Source organism: Cottoperca gobio, chromosome 24 (assembly GCF_900634415.1).
Source record: "Cottoperca gobio chromosome 24, fCotGob3.1, whole genome shotgun sequence".
In the NCBI taxonomy this organism is placed as follows: Eukaryota; Metazoa; Chordata; class Actinopteri; order Perciformes; family Bovichtidae; genus Cottoperca; species Cottoperca gobio.
In genome coordinates this window covers 10,393,829-10,418,142 of record NC_041378.1, presented here as the reverse complement: position 1 = coordinate 10,418,142, position 24,314 = coordinate 10,393,829, and the positions used below count along the sequence as shown (strand labels likewise).

General features: G+C 40.9%; 1 protein-coding gene across 1 annotated transcript in view; it reads right to left on the bottom strand.

Moving 5' to 3' along the window:
* Positions 1–24,314, bottom strand: part of xkr6b (XK, Kell blood group complex subunit-related family, member 6b) — a 55,520-nt gene that overhangs the window by 8,724 nt on the left and 22,482 nt on the right. The window lies entirely within an intron of this gene.

Genomic DNA, 24,314 nt, shown 5'->3' with positions numbered 1-24,314 from the left:
GTTGGATGTTTTTGGATATTTGGGGAGTTAGGTGGTCCGTGAGTGTTCTTTTAATGGTTAAGTGGTCCTTGGTCTGAAAAGGTTTGAGAAACACTGCTTTAATGGAATAAATATTTAATGGATTTGACAAGATTGCCACATGAACCTTTAACAGCTTGCAGGATGATGTAGCGATAATACATACACCTGTAAGTGTTACTGAACAAAGAAGAAGTTGGAAGACAAATTGTCCTAAACTTAAATCTACAAGAAAATTCCTTACAGAAAAATGAACCTCTTCTTCTGCCCATCATTCTACATAAAACTAGAACCAAGTACCTACTTGCATATCTTAGCTTTACTCCACAGTACAACTGCCTTGTTTAAAGCTATGATCCTCTCTTTGGCCTCTGAAGGTGGTTGTTCAACTTGCTATAGGATGCATATAGTAAGCATGGTAACCACGTGAACCATATTGTCAGCTCGACTGGCTATTTTCATGACTTGTGGGGTTTCATTATGATGAAGTGACTCTGGTGAAGCCATGCAGCTGAGAAGAGGCAGCTAATTGAAACTCTTATTGCCATCAAAGCTACAACACTGCTTTGATGGCATTGTGTACGAAGATCATAATCTTCTTTGGGTATTGATTTCGAAATGTAATGCTGCAGTCGGAGCCGCCAATTAACGTGTGCAGAAGAAGACGACGAGTGATGATGAGTGAAACATTCAGCGAACTGGAACATCACAAAATGCTTGGTAAAAAAAAACATCAATCCATCCAACTCCAAAGAATCAAGGCTACAAAAAGAACTGCAGCAAGGCGGATTTTTATCCTCTCTAATCTATAAACAACTTCAGCTCTTTAAACATGTTAACTCAGAGAGAAAACAATCACTGATACCATTATGACAGTTATAGTTACTTTAACGTTAGATTCAGACATTTCATATTGTGTTGTAGCTGCAGGGCCTATCTGCCTGAGCTGGCAGAGTGGCCAAATAAATCCAGCACTTGATGTGAAGGCAGTCAACCGAGGACAATAGTGTAGCAAGGACAGAAATAGACTAGACAGAAGCACTCCCCAAAACAAATTGAGAGGCCATGGATCTAAACTCAGTTCCTAAAAGTGAGACACAAATTCACTGCAGCATAACAAAAACAAAACCAGAAAATGAGTGGTTTGCAACATAATTAGCTTCTGCATTAGCTATTGGGGAAGTGATTACTGTTTAATTTGAAATGAGGTTGAGATCAGTGCTCTGTAAAGAATGCATCGTCTAGTCGGGTCTGATTGCTTTTGGTTACTGTTTTTGGCTAAGATTTAAGCATTAAGCACGTCCTATTCTCAGTGCATACAATACAACTCAGACATTCAGCTAAATGTGGTAATGGGAATGTGAAATAAATCTGGTACATGTGGAAGAGAGAGGAAATTGCTTCTCACTTTGTGTTTACTTGTGGGATCACAAAATAATTATCTTACAACCACAAGAACATGTTTAGATGAGGGTTGGGGTGGTTTTGGTGGTAGGGTACCTTACACATTTATAATAATGCAGTTGTCCTATCCTTGTATACTCTTTAATTTCCAATATATGTTTCAAACATATGGTGGGTTTAATGGAAAACCAAAAACAACTTCTATACAAGAAATTTCTCATTTGACGCATTTGTTCTGATCTTGAGAAAATGGATTTGAGGACTTTTCCTGTGATCACTAAATAATTATTTCAAGGCCAAGAATATCAGCATGGCATCCTTTACTCACTGCGCCAAAGCTGCTAATGCAAGCAGTAATCAAAAGCAGAGAAAGGTCTGGCTGGGCACGGGAATTTAGGAGCACAGGGATGGTGGTCTTTCTCGGGACAGTGGACAGGGGGGACAAGAGAGGAGGGAAAATTAACAAAGGTTTTTTGGGATCAATAGCTCTGGGCTGTATATTATATCCGGAGGTAAAGGCTGGCATTCCGTGACATTTTCAGTTGGACTGGTAAATGTCAGATGGAACAAGTCAACCCCTCTCCCTCACTAATGGCATGCCACAGAGACCTACACAGGCCCTTTGTCTCCATCCCCTCAATTTCCATTAGTCTGTGTGTTCCGCTGATGCGTCTCACTGGTCTGTCGTGCCTCCATCAGAAACAGTAATCTTCATGTTCTCCAAAGCTGTTTTACTTTGAAAAAACAGGATTCTACAGCCATGTTAGCGGATCTGTGAGGCTGTACTGGGGCACAGCTGTGCTTTGAGCTAAATGCTAATAGCAGCATGCTAACATGCTGATGTGTAGCAGGTGTAAAGTACAGCTGCAGTTAATGGGAATGCCATTAGTTTTGCATGTAAAAAACAAAGTATTGGTCAAATGAAAAGTTGTTCAAATTCATCCTTTACCCAATTTGATTGGAAAACCGTTGTTGAAACATTTAACTCCAATTTGAACATCATAGTGGCACTAAAGGAAAAATCATAGGATCACCAAATTCATTAGGATACATCGTCTGGGAACCATGAATGTCTGTATTGAATTTTGCACCAATCCATCTTGTAGATGTTGATATATTTCACTAACAGACAGACAATGTCATTCCTAGAGCCACGCCGCTAACATGGCTAAATCATCATGATCAATATAAAAAGATATAGATATCTGGTTTGATATTTCCTCACCACTGGCTTAGGATCGGCAGTTCTGTGTTATTATCATTGTAAACTGAGCCTACTGTCCACTACACATTCACATCCACACCTTTCCTCTCTGATAGTAGGCTACACTTTATTAGTTCATATTCCCTTGGTTTCAACAAAAGAAGAAAAAAAAGGAAACTTGTACAGTTGGTCACTTTGGGTTCCACGGCTGTCAGACAAATCTAAACTCACTCCATCACGTCTCCAACACACACGTAGCGCATGCCTTCGCAAGAATCTCACACACATCCCGCGATTGTGATGCACACTGCTAACACTCCCACTGTGCCTTTTATAGATGTAGTAACACAAATGGTTGTCTAAAAATAAGCAAACACACACTCACACATGCGTGCACAAGCATACTTGTCAGCACTATAGGTAATGGGGGATTTCCTTTCTATTTCAGACACATTTGTCAGATTGATCTCTCTGTCTTCTTCCTTTTCGCCTCCCACCCTCGCACCACTTAGGCTGCGGTCCACTCCTTGATGCTTTCACTCCCCCGCCCCCCCTTTTAGCTCCATAGCTCCTCTACAGGGCTCCTCATGAATTATTTGTGGCAAGATTATAGCTATTGCTTATGGCTCGTTAAGCAGCGTACGCATGGCCTAACAGTTCAACGCTGTGCTGGGGTCGTGTTCCAAGCTCAGCCGTCTGCCATCGCTTTCGAGACACAGGCAACCATTAACCCCCCCCCCCCCCCAAACACACGCATCTACAATCACAAACACACCATCTTCTGAAAGATTTGCCTGCATCTGAAATTGGCTAAGATGTTGCTGTAAGACACAAAACTGATTACAAGGTTTGCATGAGTAGACATTTTGAGATCTGAGAATGAGCTGCAGTAAGCAACAGGTGGAAACACACACACACACACACACACACCATGTGGAAGTGCTGGCCAAGTTGTTCCTCCCTCTCTTCCAAAGTCATTGACCGATGAGTCATCCAACTACCATTACACTAATCCCTTGAGTGGGTGGTTAGAAGGATCACTCTCACAGACCTAGCCAAGTTTAACAGCATCTGTCTTCTAAGTCATGCTCGTGGAATGGCTCATCAGCTCAGACTGCATTCATATCTTGTCATAAGCTGATTCATAAGAAGATCACAAGTGCCATTACAGCAGCATGAATTGCATTGTCTATTAACAGGTGGCATCCAGACGGACGTTAAGCATGGGCCGCACATAGCATACGCAAAGGCCTGAGGGTTTATGAAAAAGTGTGTATGTGTGTGTGAGGTGGAGGCAATGCCAGCTGCAATGAGTCACACCCTGAGTCACTCCAAGGGGCCGCACATCGACTCTCAATGAGGTTTAAACCTCCTTTATCAGAGAGATTTAAATGTCTCTCCCTCTTTTGCTCGGTATCTTGGCTACCCTGTGTCTTTCTCTCTTTTCATAACTCTCCCGAACACCCCGCCTCGCTTCTAGGACAGAATTCAATGTATGTGTGCGGAATCTTTTTTTTCTTCTGACGAAAGCGGTGGAGGGTGTGTGGTTAGTGGGGTTGCAGTTACTGCAGGTACTGCATATACTGGGCCGTTGTGTTTCCTCTCTACCTGTACTGTTTGGCTCTGATGCTTTATCATCTCATAGTTAGATAATATCAGCAAATCTGTCCATCATGAATGCAGCTTTAGAAAACTCCCCATGTTTTATAGTTATGTTATCTGAGAATATTGTTTTTCAAACCACCATTTAAAAAAATTATTGCCCTTCTGACATAAAAGCACAGACGCACTTGCAACACATAGTAACATTTCATGTAATGACTAAAACTTTGAAAAGAGTCGAAAGAAGTAATTCAATATTACTAAAAACATAATAGTCCTGCATATTAGAGCTTGCAACAATAAATTCAATCGGTAACTGTAATAATCCATTAATTGCTAAACAGATACATTAGCTTCTTAAACTTTAGAATTAACTGCTTTTCCTTTTGTTGGCTTTTTGGACTATTGAAGTGATTTAATGTCATCTTAGGTCGTTCTTGCTCCTACCTGAGTTACCATTGTTATATATAAAATTCCTCTATTTAATCATTTCTAATGTAGTGGTTACTCCGTGTCCTTATAATTCCTGTCTAACTTGTGTAATATTGTTGTATGTAACTATATTGTAAAGTGTGGAAAAGAGATATGATAAAGATCAATTTATCAATCAATATCAATTCTTCCCACTAGCTCTGCACAGCCCTCTGCCGGCCTGAAGGAGTCAGTATGCTTCAAACAAAGCAGGTGGCCAGAGGTAAGAAAGTTTGAAGGATTTAAACTTCTCTTTCTTGCCCTTCAGGTCTCCTTCTTTTAGTCAAATTTACCAGAATTATGAAGTAGCAATCATACTCACCTGGTACAGAAAACACACACAAAGTCCTCTTTTATGCTCCCATGCAGCCTTTATAAACTGCATGTATGTGTTCTGGCTTTCTATCAAAGTATGTCAGCGACCGATTCCTCCAGTCTCCTGGAGCACTCTTACCTCACTGGGATGGGAGCAGTCTATACATATATTATAGTATTTCTAGTGATACTGATTTTCGAAGGTGAAAGTCATCTTCTCCCTCAGCTGTAGTGAGGTCACTAATGGTCGGCTTTAGAAAGAATTGGCAGGGACTCAGTGTCCTGCTTAAGGACACTTTAGCAGGCCGCTTCACACATCTGCTATTCTTTCTCCCTTTACATGATTGAAAGCATCGCAGCTCCGGCTGTACGAGCTTCACCGTGATGTCAATGTCAATGTTGTGTTATTCCTTGTGTACAGCGCCAAAGAAAACTGTTATAGTGAACATCTCTTCAACTCAGCATCTTAGCTTCTATGGGAGAGGAGTAGGAAATAAAAACATCACATGGTGTTTAAAAAAAACAAAAACGCTAACGTTTATGCGTGTCAAGACGAGGGATTTGTGCACCTTCCAGAAACACTTTGTGGCTCAAAGGGGCTTCCCCTTTAACAGTGTACCACTGATCCTACATCAGATATGTCTTTATCCTCCTTATGGCGGTGAAGAGCCCTGGATGAAATGCTGGCTGAGTGGAGATCTGAGTCCCACAGGCAAGTCAGATACACTCACACACAAACACACAACGATCTGTGACCAGTGCCTTTGGGCAATTGCTTCACCGAGAGCTGCTGGAATGTTGAACGGAGATCGGGTTGACATGATGCAAGCTGAAAGCGATGGGGAGCGGCAAGCTGAGATGAGAGATGCTGTGTCAAGGCTTCTCCACCCTGTCAGTTCTTGGAGTGTGTACTGGTTAATCACCTCTGACGTCTTCACTAAATATTATCACTGTAATTATAACACGTAATACATATACATCATTTCATGTGGTCTATAAGAAGATTGACATTTGTTTACTTTATTATCTCTTATAATGGGCCTTTTTTTTACATAAAACATTACGCCATGTCGCAGTGTTAATATGAATAATTATAATGAATGAAGGCTGAATTTTCATTTAGCTGCTTCAGTTTCAGGGTCCTGGTGTTGTGCATGCTGCCTCTCTGTCACACTGTCATGGTTTACTGGGACACGGAGCCATTATTAATAGTATTAAAAACATGCGCTTTTCCTTTTATGACAAGTCAAACTGTCTGCTGTGATAAAAGCGTTGATGTTGAATCGCTCAGATCGGTTCATGTCAGGCCTTCGCGTTGTAATTCCGAGTCGGAGATATTGATAGCTACAATATTTCCTACCTGGTGAAAATAACTATAGATGTGTCATCAAACGTTTGGCAATTGGATGCAAGCCCCCATTGTTAGGAGTTACTGAATCAAAGGCAATTTCAATAAAACCACTTCAGCTCATTAACAACAATAATCTGCTTTGTTTGTAGCTGGTTTCACTTTTAAATGATACAAATATGTAACGCAGATTAGTAGATTTTACTACATAGCTAGCAGTGGGGGGGTAACCATCTTGGAATAATACGTCAACACTCCCGAAGTAACAGGTTTTAGTGTATTTCCATTTTCTCCCACATTGTGTGAGAAAGCACTAAACCTGTTAGGGTAGTTTGGGACAAAACACATATTGGACGGCAATCTGGAACACTATAAGCCGACTGACATCGATGTGGAGAAAACTGGACAATGAATGCTCATGAGTATCAAAGGCTATGATTATTAAGGGATATAGTAACTATAGTACTAGGTTCACATACAAGACTTTGAACGTAAAAAGTTGAGTTTAGCTTAATAAACTGACGTTCTACACAGCTTTCAGCTGCTCAGTTAACCTCATGTTAATGTTAATATGCATGAAGCTGAAATGTTCACAAACATTGTAGTAGCTAATGAAGTTCTTTTTTAATTTCTATGTAAAAGCAACCTAGAATTTGTAATTTTATTGTAATTAGTCCGCACAAACACTTTCCCCTAGCGTGTATAGTAGCTCTCCTCTCTACTGTACTCCTTCTCTGTGCCTCTCTGCACAGCCAGTCATTTGTCACCATTAGCAACGGTCCACAGGTACCCCAACTCATTGCACTGCGACCACGTGACATTGTGCCTCCACTAAGACGAGTGGGAAGCTGAGATAAGAAGAAGAAATAGGAGGAAAGGATATATACGATGATGAGGGAGGAGGAAAAGAAAAGGGAGGAATAGAAAGGATAGAAGAAAGTGAAGAGGAGTGGACAATGTAAGAGTAAGCGGGGAAGAGGTGTACACGAGTCATGTGATCAAGGCCTCTCTGCCTTTTTAAATGGACGACAGCAAGAGATCCAGGCTGATCTAAGATTAGTCGGGGTCCTTCTCCAATAATGGACTAAAGCATGATACGGATCAGAAGGTGCAGATCCTGTATCAGTGCTAAAGAGAAGGGATGTTGCCTTGCCTTTCAGAATGCTATTGATCACTTCAGCCTGGCCTGAGCAGCTATCAACAGCGATGGAGGTTCACTATCCAATATCCAGATGGATTATTAAATGAAGGGCAGGCTTAATTCATTGATTTGATTCCAAAGATTATAACACCAAACCTCACCTTAGCTTGAACTCTGGCTTGTAACTTTTCCCCAAAACATTCCTGAATTCAAAACATTCCCCCCCCCCAAAACAGCAATGTGTACAGCGTGGATTTCTTTTTTTCCTTTTGTGAATTCATAATTCTACCCAACAGCTTTATTTGTTTGTTTTTGCCTTGTGTCACTCGAGTCGAGTAGTAGTCATGCAGATACTGTTGTCGCTTATCGAACAGGTGTCACCTTGCTTTGCACAAATGAATCTATTTTAACGAGACAACAAAAAAGTGTAGAAGCAATGAAAAATAGGCTACTTGCACAATTGCAGATTAACTGTAAAACACACTAATAAACACATTTATAAGAAATATTTTCGTCTATAAAATGCCAGAAAATAGCTAGAAATACCCACCACAGTTTCCTAATGTGATGTCTTCAAAGGTCTTGTTTTGACAAACCTGAAGATCTTCAGTTAATCATCACATAAGACAAAGTAAAGCATGACACCAAGAACCAGTTATAGCATTTAGCTTGATTACTCAATTAATTAACTAATCTATCAAAAATATTGTAGATTGATTGTTTCAGTGCTAAAACACGTACAGAAAATGAAATGGTAATGTTACTTGTTGTAAAATGAACAAATTAAGATGCTTCTCACCCGCTGCATGCTGGGATAACCTCCGCTTTCATATTCATTCCTTTTGATTTGAGTTTCTCCAGGACATGGCTGGCAAAAGCTTTTTAAAGGTGAACGTGAAACCTTGCAGTGATATTTCTGAATTACCTTCTCAGACACGCGGCACATTACAACCGGTTTCACAGCTCCTCACTTTTAACCGAAGGCACACACACACACACACACACACACACACACACACACACACACGAAACATGCTGCTCTGTGACTGCCACTGAGAAATATTTGTTATAAATATTAGGATATGTGGTTATTACAGTAACAGCAATGTGTTACTCTGAGGCAGTGGTCTTCACTATTTTTTACGTGAGAGCCACATTGATAGGACAAAGTCAATAGGAGAGCCACTTTAACCGCAAAGTATGAAAAGCTACATTAACTGCTTATTAATCTGTCATCCCACCCAGAACATACAATATGCAATGCAGCCAACCAATGCATTCAATAAAAGCAGGATTATTTTAATACTGGGATGATGTTGTCAAACTCTGCAGAGCTTTTGTTTTCCAGAAAGAGAAGAAAAAGGTGCTCTATTTTATTTTTTTACTAATTTCTCTTTCAGGTGCGTAAATTCCGTTGCATTTTGGATGCGTCGTAACAATTACAATAACAATTCCTCTGTCCACTTGACTTGAATTTTCCTTTGCTCGTCTTGTATGGCTCGTAGCTTTCTTTTTTAACGGGAGCAGCTGTTGTCTGTCCACAAACCACATCTCCAGCATCTTCCTCTCGACTCCGCTGTGGTTTGATGCTCCAAAGACACATCTTAACTTTACTTATTTGTCACGCTTTGTTTCTGTCCAACTGGTGTGCAACTTTTTAATAAGAAATCGATCCATTTTACGTCTGTAGAAACATGCGCTAACTAGCATGAAATGTTGAAACGAGTCAACCGGAGCCAAGCTAACGCGAGTATGAAGTGCCAGGTTGGTCGTAGTATCCTCCAATTTAAATGTTCAAATTTAGCGATATAAATTATTTTTTAGCAAATGTCCATATTCATAAGCATGCTTAAGTTAACATATTTTTAATGAGCTTAAGTTTATTTATTTATATACTAGCCCACCATGTATGTAGTGCTGATAGACCGCCAAAACTGACAACTCTGCAGTGAGTCAGTGTCGGCCGAGCAAGTTTAAATATCTTGTTTCTGGTCTATATTTGCATCTTTTATCAATTATTATTATCAATTATTTGTAGGCTAATAGAGCAGACACTTTCAGTGTTTTAATGGGTTATATGTAATAGCCCTGCTTGTTTTTATGAAATATCTGTATTGACTCCATAATCATATCTATCACCTCTTTATTTAGCCCACTGCCACGCGAGCCTACCAATTAAAGCTTGGCGAGCTGCAGGCGGCTTGCGAGCCGCGCAATGAGTAACACTGCTCTGAGGCATTCTGCTTCCTTAAAATGCTTTCTTTGGAGAGAAATGTCCTGATTGCCTGAAGTGAAATCCCCCCTCCCTGCTGTATGTCTATCACCCTCCATCTCCTCACCCCTGCTGTACTGTTTTTGTGGCTGCTCTTCAACTATGAGGAGGGGCCAGATTATGTACGGATTAAGAAGAAAGGGTTTGACCCACTTGCTTTTCAAAGAGCACCAAACCAAAAAGGGCCGTGTGGAGGCTGGCTTCCATTCAGCATCAGCACTTCTGTTATACTGTGAGGGACACTTGAAGCTCTTGTTTATTTGCCCTTAAGACTATAATTAGCAGGGCTGGTTTATGGTGTTAAAATGCTTCCCTGACTTCCCGGCTGATTGAAAGTTCTCTGTTTCTGTGAGTTTTTATTGCCACTATCACATACCCAAAAATACATAATCACCCTTCTGCGTTTTTTGTTTTGTTTTAGTTTTTTTCAACGTTTGATTGGCTTGCTTGCAGGTTAGGTGGCATTAAGCATTTTTCAAGCCCGGAAGATAACACAAGAATGGAGGCGAGAGCCAAGTCAGCACACAAGGAGGAAAAGAGGAGGGGTGGGTGAGACAGAGATAGAGAGGAGAGCCAGTGGAGATAACCGCCAAGAAAGTGGAGGAGAGAATGGAGAGAAGTGACAGTGTGATGTAGTGACAGAGGAAGTGGAAGGAGGCGAGAGGCGGCAAACTTGGCAAGACAAAGACACAAGGAAAAGCTACTGGAGGTAGAAAAGAACCTGGGGAGTGAGAGGAGAGTGAGAAGAGGGGAGTGAGAGAGAATGAGACCCAGGAGGTAAACTAATCACTGAGCACGCAATGCAATTTTCTGGCTCTGTGCCTCTACTACACCACACTCCTCCCTCCTTTGCTCCCGCTCCCTTCCCCCCACCAACCCTCTTCGTCTCGGGGGCTCTTTTTACTATTCCGCTCACACACACCTTCTCTCGCTCCTCTATCTATCAGGCGGTACCATTTCAGCGCTCCCCTCTCCTCTCTTCATACTGCCCAGTAATCCCCTCTATCTCCCAAAAATGGATTGAGCCACTCTGGCCATCAGCATCATTTTTTTTTTTACTGTAGATGAAGGAAAAAGAGCATTTTAATGAGGAGGATTTGATGTCTTTTGAATAATTATCATCATATAGTGCTTGATGTTGCTTCAGGTGTTCATACTATAAGTATCTTTATGATGGGGTTTGTGTGTGACAAGGTGAATGATGGGAAAATATAGTCAAAATGATACAAAACACAATCTGTCTGTTTGCATCTGTGGCAAGCGTATGTGTAGTGTGCCTTCCCCCCGAGGAGAAGGCATTTAGGAAACGTTTGATAACATTGCAGTAAAGGTTTAAAAGTGCGTTCTGTCTCGCTCCCGAGAGCGTCGGCGGCGCCTGCTTGCCTCACTGTTTTGCAGCGCCTTGATGATGATGATAGATGTTCGCTCCAGACATGCAAATGAAGGAGGCGGCTCCCTAGAACTGCGCACATGCTCTCACTCATAAACGCACGCACGGGCACACACACACACAGAAACACACACACACACACACACACCCACACACCAGCACATGCGTATGTTTGACTATGATCAAGTCATCCATTGATATATTAATCTTCCGCTTTACGGAATATACCCCCCGGAAAATGAGGAAAGCTCCCACACACAGCAGCCTCAAAACTGCCCTATTTTTTCCTGCTGCGCACTGACTTGAAAGGAAGATTTGTCACATAATGTGCTAATTTAAAACGTAGGAGCTCTTCTCCTCTAAGAGGAGAACTGTGAATATATGAGGGGAAAGCGAGCTAGCTCATTATTGACATGCAGTATATGTCACCTCATCCATCATGATGACACTGCCTTCGTTTTTAAGGCTTATAGGACAGACAAATACACACACATACACACACACGCACGCACACAAACACACACACACACACACACACACACACACACACACACACACACACACACACACACACACACACACACAGCTTATCAAATGTTCACTCTTACACCATAGTATCAGTGTGCACATTCTCTCTGTCATAGACACACACACACATATACAGTATATATAAAATGTGTGCACAGACACAACCATATTAAGTTTTAGCACAGACCAACGTCAGCTCCCAAAGCATGTCATGAATATGACTGATGCATTACACATAACATACTAAAACACTGTGAACAAGTGAAAAAAATGACATACACACATTTTTCCACTCAGCTTCACACCATCAGACAGTGTCACTCTGGGGAAGCCCAGAGCCCCATGCTAACCTGAGGGGATCCACTGACACAAAACATATGTGTGAGCCCCAGACTGCTAGACACTGACAGGCACGCTGAGCAAAACCTGTTGTGACAGATCAAAAATGTCAGCCTGGCAGGCGCAGGGAAGGGGAGATAGCGAGAGACAGAGAGGGAGAAAGCACATTATGTGGCCACCATAACAACTAATCCAGAGATACTTTAGCTATGCGGGGTCCTTTAAGGTCACAGACACGCACTAGCGCAGTAGGGCTGCACAGCAGACTGAGAGAGATATAGTTACTGACAATGAGGAAAAAAATTAGGAGTCATCATAGTTTCTTTGAGGAATACAGACACACACAAAGCTGTGTGGGGAAAAAAATATCTCTCCTGCCCATTCCAGCATTTTTGGACCTATAAACAGCTTCCTCCCATCACCCAAACACCGGCTAACACAATATGATATAAATCCTCTGAGACAGCAGCCTGGATTCATGGTGTCAGCTTTTCCAGCTTTTAAAAACACACACACACACACACACACACACACACACACACACACACACACACACACACACACACACACACACACAAGCATACAAGCACACACAGGGTAGCAGACACAACACACGTGTACACACTCGGCTAGGATGAGAACTTCTGGGTCTGCTCTACCTTTCTTGGCTGGGGGATGGTTAGATGGAGGGTAGAAGGAAAAAAGAGATGCAGGGGGGATGGGGCTGGATCGATAGAGGTGTCCTGGGAACCCTTCCTTTCTTCCATGAATCCATGCAGGGAAGATCGGATGCTGACAGGGCAAAGCACGCCTCCAGACACAGGATCTAGGCCTCTGCCCCATCTGAGGGGACTTCATCAGTTTGAGCAGACGCAAACATCCTTCATGCAGTAATACTTGTCGTATCGATAACAGAAGTGTGTGTATGATAGCAGCCTCCTCGTCTGTGCCTCAGGGTGAAAAGGAAAGGGCTGCGATGTGTGATAAGATACGTACTGTGTGTTGAAAAGAGTGAACTATACACAATATGAAAAGAGGGATGTGTGTTTTGTTTATAGAATGGTTTAACGATAGTGGCGTAATCTCAATGTCAAAAAAACACAGTGTCTGGCAGACACAAATCTTGTACGTTTATAGTAGAAAAACATGCTAGACTGTGAGCTGTGGCTGAATTGGCAGGATTCAATTGTCAAAACATCACCGGCGCCTTATGTACATTATCTTAGCTAGTTATTGTTGTTATCAGTATTAACAGTCGTCTGTTTCCAGAGCATCTAGTGTGAGAGAAGCCTCCTAAAAATGGCTGTTGGCCAATCTTAACTGAGGATTTCAGGGTGGCACCTAATCAGTTTTGCGGGATGACACACCTCTGCATGAGCAATCCTGTCGCCGACAAAATGATGTTCCCGTACAGCTTAAATTGCTTTCTCAAATACGTTTCGAGGGAGATTTATTTCCTCACTGATTACGATTGCAGTTTTAAACACATGGTTAACGTTGTAAATTGAAACGAAACAAAAACAAATATGCAACAAAATGACTTAGTTTTTAAAACAAGTATGTTTGTTTCTTTTGCAGACACGAGTCACCTTGTTTTCTTCTTTTTCTTTTTTGTGTAAAAATGTGTTGTTTTGATCATAAAGTAAAACACTGTGACGAAATGTGTTCTGCCTTTGTAGATACACTGTGATCTGTAAGTTGTAACACACATGTGTAAATGATAAACTAATACTATTGTTGAAATTGCACCTTTTTTTCTTAAGAAATTTCAGCTTGTTCATAATGTTTTGTAAAAAAGATAGTTCATTAAATTTGAACATTTTCAGAATGTACTTGTACTTTCTTGCACTAAAACGAAGGGAAAAATGTGGATTTATTTATAGGTTATTATGCTATGATTTTACTGGTCCGGTCCACTTGAGATCAAATTTAGCTGTATGTGGCCCCTGAACTAAAATGAGTTTGACACCCCTGGTGTAAAGCTTGAAATATAGTTTGTTCAGCTATTTGTTCAGTAGTTTCACTCACTCCAAACATGCATATCTAAAAGAATGAGTACGCTTGTAAACCTGAATTGAGCCATGTTGCGCTCCATTAAAGCTTGTTCCGCATGTCATGTGACATGGTGAAACACAGTTTGGCAATTTCCGCTACAGAGCACTTTAAGTTCAGTGGATAGACCGAGAGAGAAAAAGGAAGAAAGAAGAGAGGGGTCTGTGGTTGTTTGGATGAGAGAATATATGATGGTGTGTGTGTGTGTGTGTGTGTGTGTGTGTGTGTGTGTGTGTGTGCCTGTAAATGTGGGCTGAGTAAGTGAATGATAAGAAGCGGTAAGTAATGGTCAGAGTGGAAAAAATACATCTATGGAATTCATTATTTTGTTTCTTAAGCCACAAATATACACAAATACACAATATATATATATATATATATAAAAGTTTTACAGTATAAAATGTACAAACAGACGTGCAGATACTGCTTTAACAACACTGTATTTTACCAACAATTTAAAGCTTTATATTGAATTGAGACAAAGATACAGAGGGAGAGAGAGGGAGCGAGAGAGCTTCAGAGAGAGCCGGTGACTCCTGGGAGCTGCTAAGTGATGGTAACTGGACTCCAACATGTTGCAGTCTGGGAAGTCTACTGATGAATAGGAGGGAGAGAGGGCAGCGGAGGAGGGGTGGGAAGGAAGACAGGAGAAAACCTAGCTGCGTAATGTACGGGCCAGGTGCCAAGGCGTCCATTTCATTCACAAAACCCCCGAGCATGTCCAACCTCAGGCGGAACAATCTGCTCCTACTCAGCCTGAGGGAAAAGGGACAGGAAGCTACTCTCACTCCTTCTTCTCCTGGCTCGCTTTCATCCTCTTCGTTTTCTCCTTTTTTTTTCTTCCTATTTTTGTTTTCTTTATTAAGTTGCCTTTTATAACCTAAATGTAACTTCTTTTATGCAGCATAATTTTGGACGGGCATAGACCAACCAGCCAAACCAATGTTGTTGTGGGACTCCCACAATTATTATTATTTTTTATTCTTTCATTTTTAAATGAAATTAAATAAAAATGTTAATTATACCTGAATAGTGACCATCAGCTGATTAATTAACTAATTAATTGAATCAAATTACTGAGGTCTGTGTGCCAATATTTCACTCCACTTAAGTTACAGCAGACTCTCCAAAATATGGTTTTACATTTTTCATAAAAAGCATCTCATCCCACACGTAGCAGCTCAACTTACTCTGACCATGTGGTAATTTGAGTCAGAGCAGTTGCTCCAGCCTGTCTGGTCATCCTTTTGACAAAAAAACTAAACAAAAAAATAGCACACACAAAAATATGTGCCTGTAAAAGATCACTTTGGTTGAGATATTAAAGACCTTTCATTAACAAATACTCAACCAAACACAGGGAACATTTAAATGAAGGGAGCCGCAGCTCGGTGATACTCACAAAAACGAAACCTCAACATAGATTGGTTGGTTGTTAATTAAGGGATCCTCCAATACAGAAGAGATCAACAGCATTGCTATGACTCATTACTGTTGTGTGTTTATGTACATGTCTGTGGCTGTGTATGTAGATGTTTCAGAAAACAAATCTAGACTTTGCTCATATGTTCTTTGCTGTAACGATGTAAATTTCCCCATTGTGGGATTAATAAAGGATTTCTGATTCTGACTATTTTTTCCTCCAAGATTAACATTATGTGGTTCCTGTGCACATGTGGATGCATATGTATGTGTGGATTTGTCACACAAGCTAAAAATGCTGCAGATCTTCTCGTAGGATAAGAAGTTACGGGTGGGTGGACAACAAACAGGGGTTTGAAAAAAAAGAAAAAAAAAGGCACAAGGATCAACATGAATAAAAATGTATGCATCGTGATTTTTAAGCAGTAGCTTGGAGCATGAATTTAGGAGTGAATGGGGAGCTAGGGAGAGAGGAAGATTGGGATGAGGAGAAGAAGAGAAAGTAGGACAGAGATGTGTGGGCCTGGCTCTGGAAGGACAGTGGCTCTAATCAGGACTGAGCAGCTGCTATTACTCCAGCGCTCTCTAAGGGAGGGCAGGCAAAACCCTACTCATGCTTTAACATCAAGGAGGGAAATCTAAACCACAGAGGCTCATTTTGGAAGCAATGTTAAAACAGGATTTTCTCCTGTCTTGCTATATTAAGACGTGGTGAGAGCTGTAAATTATTTGGTAGATTGACCTACAGATGAAGAGGATCAAGGTGGAATTGATGAGAAACCTTCTATGAACTTCACTTATTTTGGCAATGTCAATGTCACCCAAATAGCAGTGATTGATCGACCTAAACCCCTCACGGCCTGTCAAGCTTTGCATTTCTAAGCACGCCAAAGCTGCATGCCTGGTTTTTAAAAGCTGATACTCTGCATTTAATGAGCTTGGGGATTCATTTCATCATTTCCAAAACCAAAAACACAAGAGCAAAAAATTTGAGGAACGGATTAAACTTTGTGGTTATCGGCTCCAAGGTAAACTACAATTGTTAGCATGTCCAGTTAACTAGATTAGTAGTAACCTAGCCTTACTTCCGCATTTTGATAATTTTGCTAACAAGGGTGATGGCATCTCCCCTCACCCCCCTTCAATGCGTCAATCTTTTTTGTCTTGTTATGCAAGGACTAACTATTTTTTCCCCGCAGTACAGTAAGAACAATACTGTTTCTATATTTGCATCTTGTACATAGATCTTTTTGCTCCATATACAGCGTTCTCATTTTAAAATCAGTTGTAAGTTGTAAATATTAAAGTCGGCCAGAGAGTTTTCAACTAACTCATGGAGGGAATATTAGCTTAATTAGCTCGATAGTTAGAGCTGATCAAATCTGCTTGTGACAGCCTGTTCTTCTTCATCTGTAATCAAAAATTACTACAAATGTTCAAGTGTCATATTGGGGTTGTCAAACCTCAAGCTGCGACACAAATTTTCATTTTCCACAGTACTTTAAATAAAGATTAAATTCTTGATTAAAAAAAAGACATTGTGTCTCAACTATCATGAAAAACAGGTTGTTTTCATTCAAACTTTTCAAATAGTTTTTCATGCAAGTCACCGGCACCCCAATCCCTGTAGCAGAGCCTCGAACAACAACACCCAGAAACTCCTCACACTGAAATATTAAATATCAAATGGGGAGCGACAGTCTCTCGAAAATTCAGCACTTTGAAAAACAAGCTGTCAATATGAGCGCCCTGGAAGCACATGAAACTTGAAAGAGACAGACAGTTACAGAGACGGAGGAACAGAAAGAGATAGAGGACACGTTGACATCTGTGTCTCCCTCGCTGTGGGCTAAGGTGCTAGTCTCTGACAAGGGAATGTCGATCTGTATCTAAAGTGGACAGCTGAACCAAAAGAGGTACAGTGTGCTGGTACCTGTGTTCGCCCAGGAGGCCATGCAAGGTGAAAGTCCAACCAAACCATTCTCCCTTTTCTCCTCTAGCTCACTACACTTAACATATTTTGAGGACGAACCTGGTTGACCATGAAGTTTTTGAACCTATTCCAATTTTTTGCATTACTGTATTGCAAAATGTTCTTCCTAATGAGTTGTTCATACACAGCATACAGTATGTAGAGTAAATCAACATCCCTGCACTGTGTTGTCTGATATCTACATACAATTGTGTGTCATCGTTTACTATCGCAATACAGCCATCTGCTATGTCCCCGACAGCTGTTTGTATGTGTCAGACATTGAATGAATTATATATGCTCTAATTAATTCACAAGGTTTTTGTTTTGCAAAAATTATCACAAAAAGATCCAGTGCTTAATTAATGATAACACATACTACAGATCCTGCATCCGAAAAGTTATTCAAATCAGGAGTCAATATGACATATCACAAGGTTTAGTCAGGCATGGACCATCGCACTAGTTCAGAGAATCCACAGATTCATTCATGTCTCACAGCTACTGGCTTATTCATCAGCTGAACCAGAGAGTCTGAAATCATTGAAGCTAATATATTCTCTGTGTCAAACGATCGGCAAGTTATCGTTACTACAACATTCGTTAGAAGAGTGTATTGTAAAGCTTTCTCTCTTTGTGTGGTAAATCCTAATTTCTGCAACTCCTGCAAATTTAGGTAGAGAAGGTAGAGACATTGCTTGCCATACATTTTTGAAAATGACTTGGTGGTCGATTTTCCCTCCAGTAGAGAAAACTAAAAATATCTGCCCTCTGTTCAAGCTGTGTGTCGAAATCACAGGAATGTACTGAAACAATATCCAATATGGCCCATAATCTTTTACCCAGGTCAACAGTGAGCCAGATGTGCCCCACCTCAGCCAGAATGGTCCCAAATGTGTTTGCTATCTGAGATATGTTGCATATTCCTACATTGTGTTTAATCAAATTACCCCAGAGCAAACATGAGGCCAGCTAGTAACCTTATTTCCTTGCTCGTGTCTCATTATATGAATTCCCACTGTGCCAGGGTTGCAACGCATCCCAAAACGAAACATCTGGGGGTGGATAATTAGCCAGTTTGTGTGTGTATGCTTATCTGTGTTTGCACCCAGGTCACCTCCCCAATTTACATCAGACCACATCAAACGGCTGCAACTCAAGTCTGTGACACACTTCTATCAAAGGCAGCACACAGGAGAGAGACATGTCTTCAGAAAGGCACAATATGTTACAGTCGGGTTACGCTCCTAAAGGAGGCCAAGATATAAGCAGCATAAAGCACACACACACACACACACACACACACACACACACAAGAAGAAGTGAACGTGTGTCTATGATGTCTCGCAATGGTTTTGTGGACTACTATTTTGAGTTTCTTGTAATGGCCGTCACCATCTGTACCAAAGTGCAACCGAAGCTGCACATGACATTTTTAGGCGACCAAGATGTTACAATTAACTTTCATGAACTGAAAACACTATGAAAGGGTTATTAAAGTTCTAGGACGAAAACACAGAGAGCACCCAAACTACACAACACGGTGGGGTAGCGACCTGTCAGTCACCAGGTAGCCCTGCCTGAAAGCATACCTTGCTTTATCATCTATTTTTACTTGACATGCTTCTGTGTCTGTTTTTTTCTAAGCAACATTATTGGTTCCTTCATATTTACCATACAGACATGAGAGTGGTAGCAAAATTCAAGTATGAGAGGTCTAGCACTCACCCCCCTTCTGACCAAATTAGGTCAAGCTAATAAAATCCCCACCATACCCACAGACGCATTCATGGGAAAAGCATTGACACATCCTTAACCAGCATAGTTATATTATCTAACCTTATAGTACTACAGGAGATTTGCCCTTGCAAAGTCCTTACTATTTTACAAGTGCAATTGAAGGCCAGAAATTGAACAAATATATAAAGAAATACCTCACACTCCAGCCAAGACAGGAATAGCTTTAACCGGGTCAACTCACGCTGTGTAGACATTGTAAAAAGATGTGGTGGCAAGATTTAAAAGCAAAAACTCACAGCAAGTTCAGTAGGCATTCATGAGGTCTGGAGACTGAGATCAAAACCTCTATGCATAGTGCATGGGCAGATACGCTTTGGAAAGTCTCTTTCATGGCTCTTCACTTTGAACCCGTCTGTGTTTTGACCGTCAATTCCTTATTTTGTTGCTTTCCATTCTAAGTCCTTTTACGCAACTTTCTCAAGGCTCTTTTTATGAAAGACATAACACCTGCCCATGTAATGACAGAATGCGTTGTCGCTTTTCTTTCCTTGATGTTTTCTTAACGGCACACAATCTTTTTTTTTCTCCTTGTAGAGGAATTAACATAAAATGTCATTCAAAGTCTTTCACCATTACTCAAATGTTTTGTGAGCATAATAATTTGAAAACATACCCTTATGCTGTACATTATGTCATTTTTTAAAATCTTGTACAATTGTGTCCTTTGTTTAATCCATATAATACAATCATTGTGAGAATGGAGAATAATGCATAGCTTTCATATACTTCAGTTTATGCAGACAATAAGACTCACTCCCACAGTTGAGTCATTATTAATTAGCGCTTCAAACATAATAGGGTCTGGTAAAGGCCCATCCCGCCTTAAGTAAATTCATGTTAAATTAAGCAACAATGGCACACATCAAAGGTCTTTTTTTCTTACAATAATGGGTTGAATTGGCTTGTATCCATCCTTGCTTTGGCAGTCAGATAAGAATTTACTGTGCCGACAGCCAATGTGTTTGTAGGCTACTCAACCCAACTACAGTATAGCCAAGAAGCTAATACTTGATTTATGTTTATTTTTTCTTTTCTTAACATAAAGAGGTTAAACATGCACTTCAAATAAACAAAATCTTCAAAAGATTATTATGCTGCAAAAGTGTAGCATTGAAGTTTCAGTGAACATAACAGTAATTACTGTAGTGGAGATCTGAGGTCAGCAGCATAGCAGAGCCTCCTGCTATTGTCACTATCATTAATAAAAAACTGTTTGGGTCCAATTTACCTTTTGCCTGTGTTATTTGTGCATGTGTGCTGTGTTTAACTTTGTAACATCTTTATTGATGATTAGTAATAAAAAGGAGAGTTAACAATAATCTTAAAAGGTTTGTGGGATTACAACAAGACTACAGACACATTGGCAGGTCTGTGAGACTGGACTGTATGTAAATGCTCATGCCACCATGCTAGCATGATCATAATGGCAATGCTTAAAAGTAAGTGTTTACCAAGTTCACCATTTGAGTTTAGCGTGTCAGCATGCTAACAATTGCTAATTAGCACTAAACGCAAACTACAGCTTAGACTGATGGGAATTAGTTGTGTAAGTATATATACCGTTAGTCGTAATTAAAAGGATTTTAGGATTTTATTTAGATGGAAAGTCAGAAGATCGCCAAAAGTCATTGCAATTCACCCTGAGGGGGACATGAAAGCTTGTACCAAATTTCTCGGCAATATAAAAGTTGTCCAGACATTGACTCAATGGGGACGCTAAATAAAAAGTCAGGGAATCACCAAAGCCAATAGCTAGGGACCATGAATGTCATGGACAACATTGAATGACGATCCATCCAATTTTTATTGAGCTATATATTGGACCGACTGAACGTTGACCGACCAACGTTGACATTCGTAGAGTCATGTCGTTAGCATAAAAAGCAGTATAGGCTTCTGAAATGTTGTAAAAATGTATATCATAACTACATGTGAATCTTTAGTTTTTTTACTACTGGTATCAGCACCACACTGCTTATTTTACATTACAAATGACTCACTACCATAAATAACAGCCTCAGTGTAATAACACGCAATGCAATTTCACAATAATTTGACTAAACTTGCATTAGCTGGATTTATTTTCAAATAAAGCATCAAGTACCAAAACTTCTGTCATGAGTTCACCATCATCCCTCTAGCCCAGTGTTACTCGTTGCGTGGCTCGCCAAGCTTTAATTAGTGGCTCACATGGCAGGAGGCTAAATAAAGGGGTGATGGATATGATTATGCAGTCAATACAGATATTTCATAAAAACACTAAAAACAAGCAGGGCTATTACATATAACCCATTAAAACACAGTGTCTGCTCTATTAGCCTACAAATAATAATAAAATAATTGATAATAATAATTGATAAAACCAGAAACAAGATATTTAAACTTGCTCGGCCGACACTGACTCACTGCAGAGTTGTCCGTGTTGGCGGTCTATCAGCACTACAATGGTGAATGTGCTCTTGGACGGGTAGATACATGGTGGGCTAGTATAGAAATAAATCTATCTAATCCTGTTTTTATTGAATGTATTGGTTGGCTGCATTGCATATTGTATGTTCTGGGTGGGCTTACAGATTAATAAGCAGACGTGCTTTTTATGACTGGATGTTGCTTTTCATACTTTGCAGTAAAAGTGGCTCTCCTACTGACTTTGTCCTATCAATGTGGCTCTCATGTAAAAAATAGTGAAGATCACTGCTCTAGCCACAGATTCCTCTGCCCCTTGTCAATTTCCTCTGTCTCCATCAGGCTGCATGTGAGTGAGTGACTGTGAGAGAAACTCTCATTTCCAGGGAGAAGCGGAGAAACCGGCTCAGTAACGGCACAGCCTCAGGCCTTACACACAGCTCCTCTTCCCAATCCTCAGAGGAGCTGCCTGTAACCAGAACGATACCTGACAGGCGAAAAAGAATAAAGCGAGGCCATGTAGCCTAATGGTGGGTGGAGCCCAGTCACAAGATATTCACATTGTACCCTCCACCCTTGAGTTCTGGTTGCAGTGTACTCTAGGAAGTAAAGACTAAAATAAAACTGAGCTGCTGGGATGTGTTTTATAGGTCATTAATACCGCCCGTCATCCTCTGTGCATTGATCCAGAGGAGGCACATCATTAAGAAGCCATCATCTCCACTTAGCATGTCAAAGATTACACCAAACCCATCTTGCATTATGACTCTTTATGAATGTTGCTCTCCCTGCCATCTTTCTCACACTTTCACAATTCAGTGGAGCTAAAGGGGGAAATTTAACGAATTTACATATAGACTTAAGTATTTAATAACTTGGTTAAGTCTTTCCTACGGCTATAGAGGCCAAATAACTCATTTATCTTTGATGTCAGATTAAAATAGAGGTGTTTTAATCAGCATTATTGGATTACTTTCCCTGAACTGCAGCACGAAAACAAGGTGTTAACCTTGTTAGTGCTACCAGTTTCATCTAATCCACATCTATCCCTAGAATATCTTTTTTGTTCGTGTTGCAGTTCTCAGTCATCCATGAAGAGTGGTTTTCATTGTTTCATTGTTTCCCCTAAAAAGACAGCATTACCCATGTATGACCCCTTGTCACATGTTTATGAGCTGTGAGCAGACTAACCAGTGTGTTACGAACGAGGCAGCGTCTATACAAACTACATGAGACATTTGTATGCTCTCTCAAGCAGAGGACAGAGCAGCTCTGCGGGAGGCTCCTGCCTCTCATCACCCTGCAGAATAATCAGACTGAGACAAAACTTCTTGTGCAAAACACGGACCGAAGAATCCGCCCACCCTGACTCTCATATGAGTTAAGTGCCCCCCTGCTAGGTGGCGTGTTGGAATGACACCATCTGCACAGGGCTCGAAACGCCTCCGTACTTGGACCTCAGCAGGAGGGCAATTGTACTCACAAGTGGATGCTATGGTAACTACATGTGACTGTGTGAGGTTTTGAACACATATCCAATGATACCTGCAGATGAAATGGAACTGGAGTGGGTTAGTGTGAGTGAGAGATGCTGGTCTGCACACAGCAGCTAATAACAAACACTGCATTATAGTTGAGATTCTTAGGGATTCCCCGTCCTCCCATTCACCCCCGCCTTTCTCTTTTCCATTCCATTCACAAACGTGAAAGCGTTTGCTCATATCGCTGTTTGCTCAACAGTTCAAACTAATTTCACACTTTATGGCAGAGGTACAGGCAATGGGAGGCGGTGGGACGAGTCAACACTGTTCAGCGTCAGATCACAACACTATGACGAACATCATCTGGAGACCAGAGAGTGGAGCCACCATCGTGCTGTTCCTCTGGACCTGAGATCTACCACAGAAACTTGTAATCACCATAATGCAGCTGGAAGTTGACCTCCAGCTGAGGAAGGAAAGAATAACGATAAAGCTTAGCACCCAAAGCGCTGCAACAGTCAGAGTCGTCTTACACTTAATCATGACTCGCTGCTGCATTTGAACAGCGGGGAACATCTGGTTGGGGGGTTTTGAGGGGATGGCCTTGGGGAGGATGAACATCTGCATAGGAGTGGGTTTACAGGGTTTAAGGGTTTCATTTTTGGTGCAGTGGAATACGACAGTGGTGAGGCTCAGTTAGACAGTCCTCAGTCTCCTTGTTTCTTGCAACCGGGCGACTAAAAGCTCTCAAGGGAGCAGACACATTTCAGCCCACTCGTTGCCATGGCGATTAAATGTCAATCAAGAGATGGCAGGGCTCTCTACATTAGATTTTACACCCACATGCGGCAGAACTCAGTCTCACACTTCCCTTATTCAAGCTAAAGCACCAAGGGAAATAAACATAAACATATGTAGGTGGAGTTCACTGATAGTGTCAGGAAAATCATCCGAGCCTGATGTCGGAAGGATTAGATTTATTATTTAGTTTTACACTGCAGGAAATAAAGCATTCAGTGTGCTTTAAAATAATATGTCCACCTCGTTTAACTTTTGTCAGATTTCATTATATATACATTACTGCATATGTTCCTTTCTCCTATCTCTGTTTTTCAATATTTTCCATTTTCTTCCCCCTCATCTCCCCCT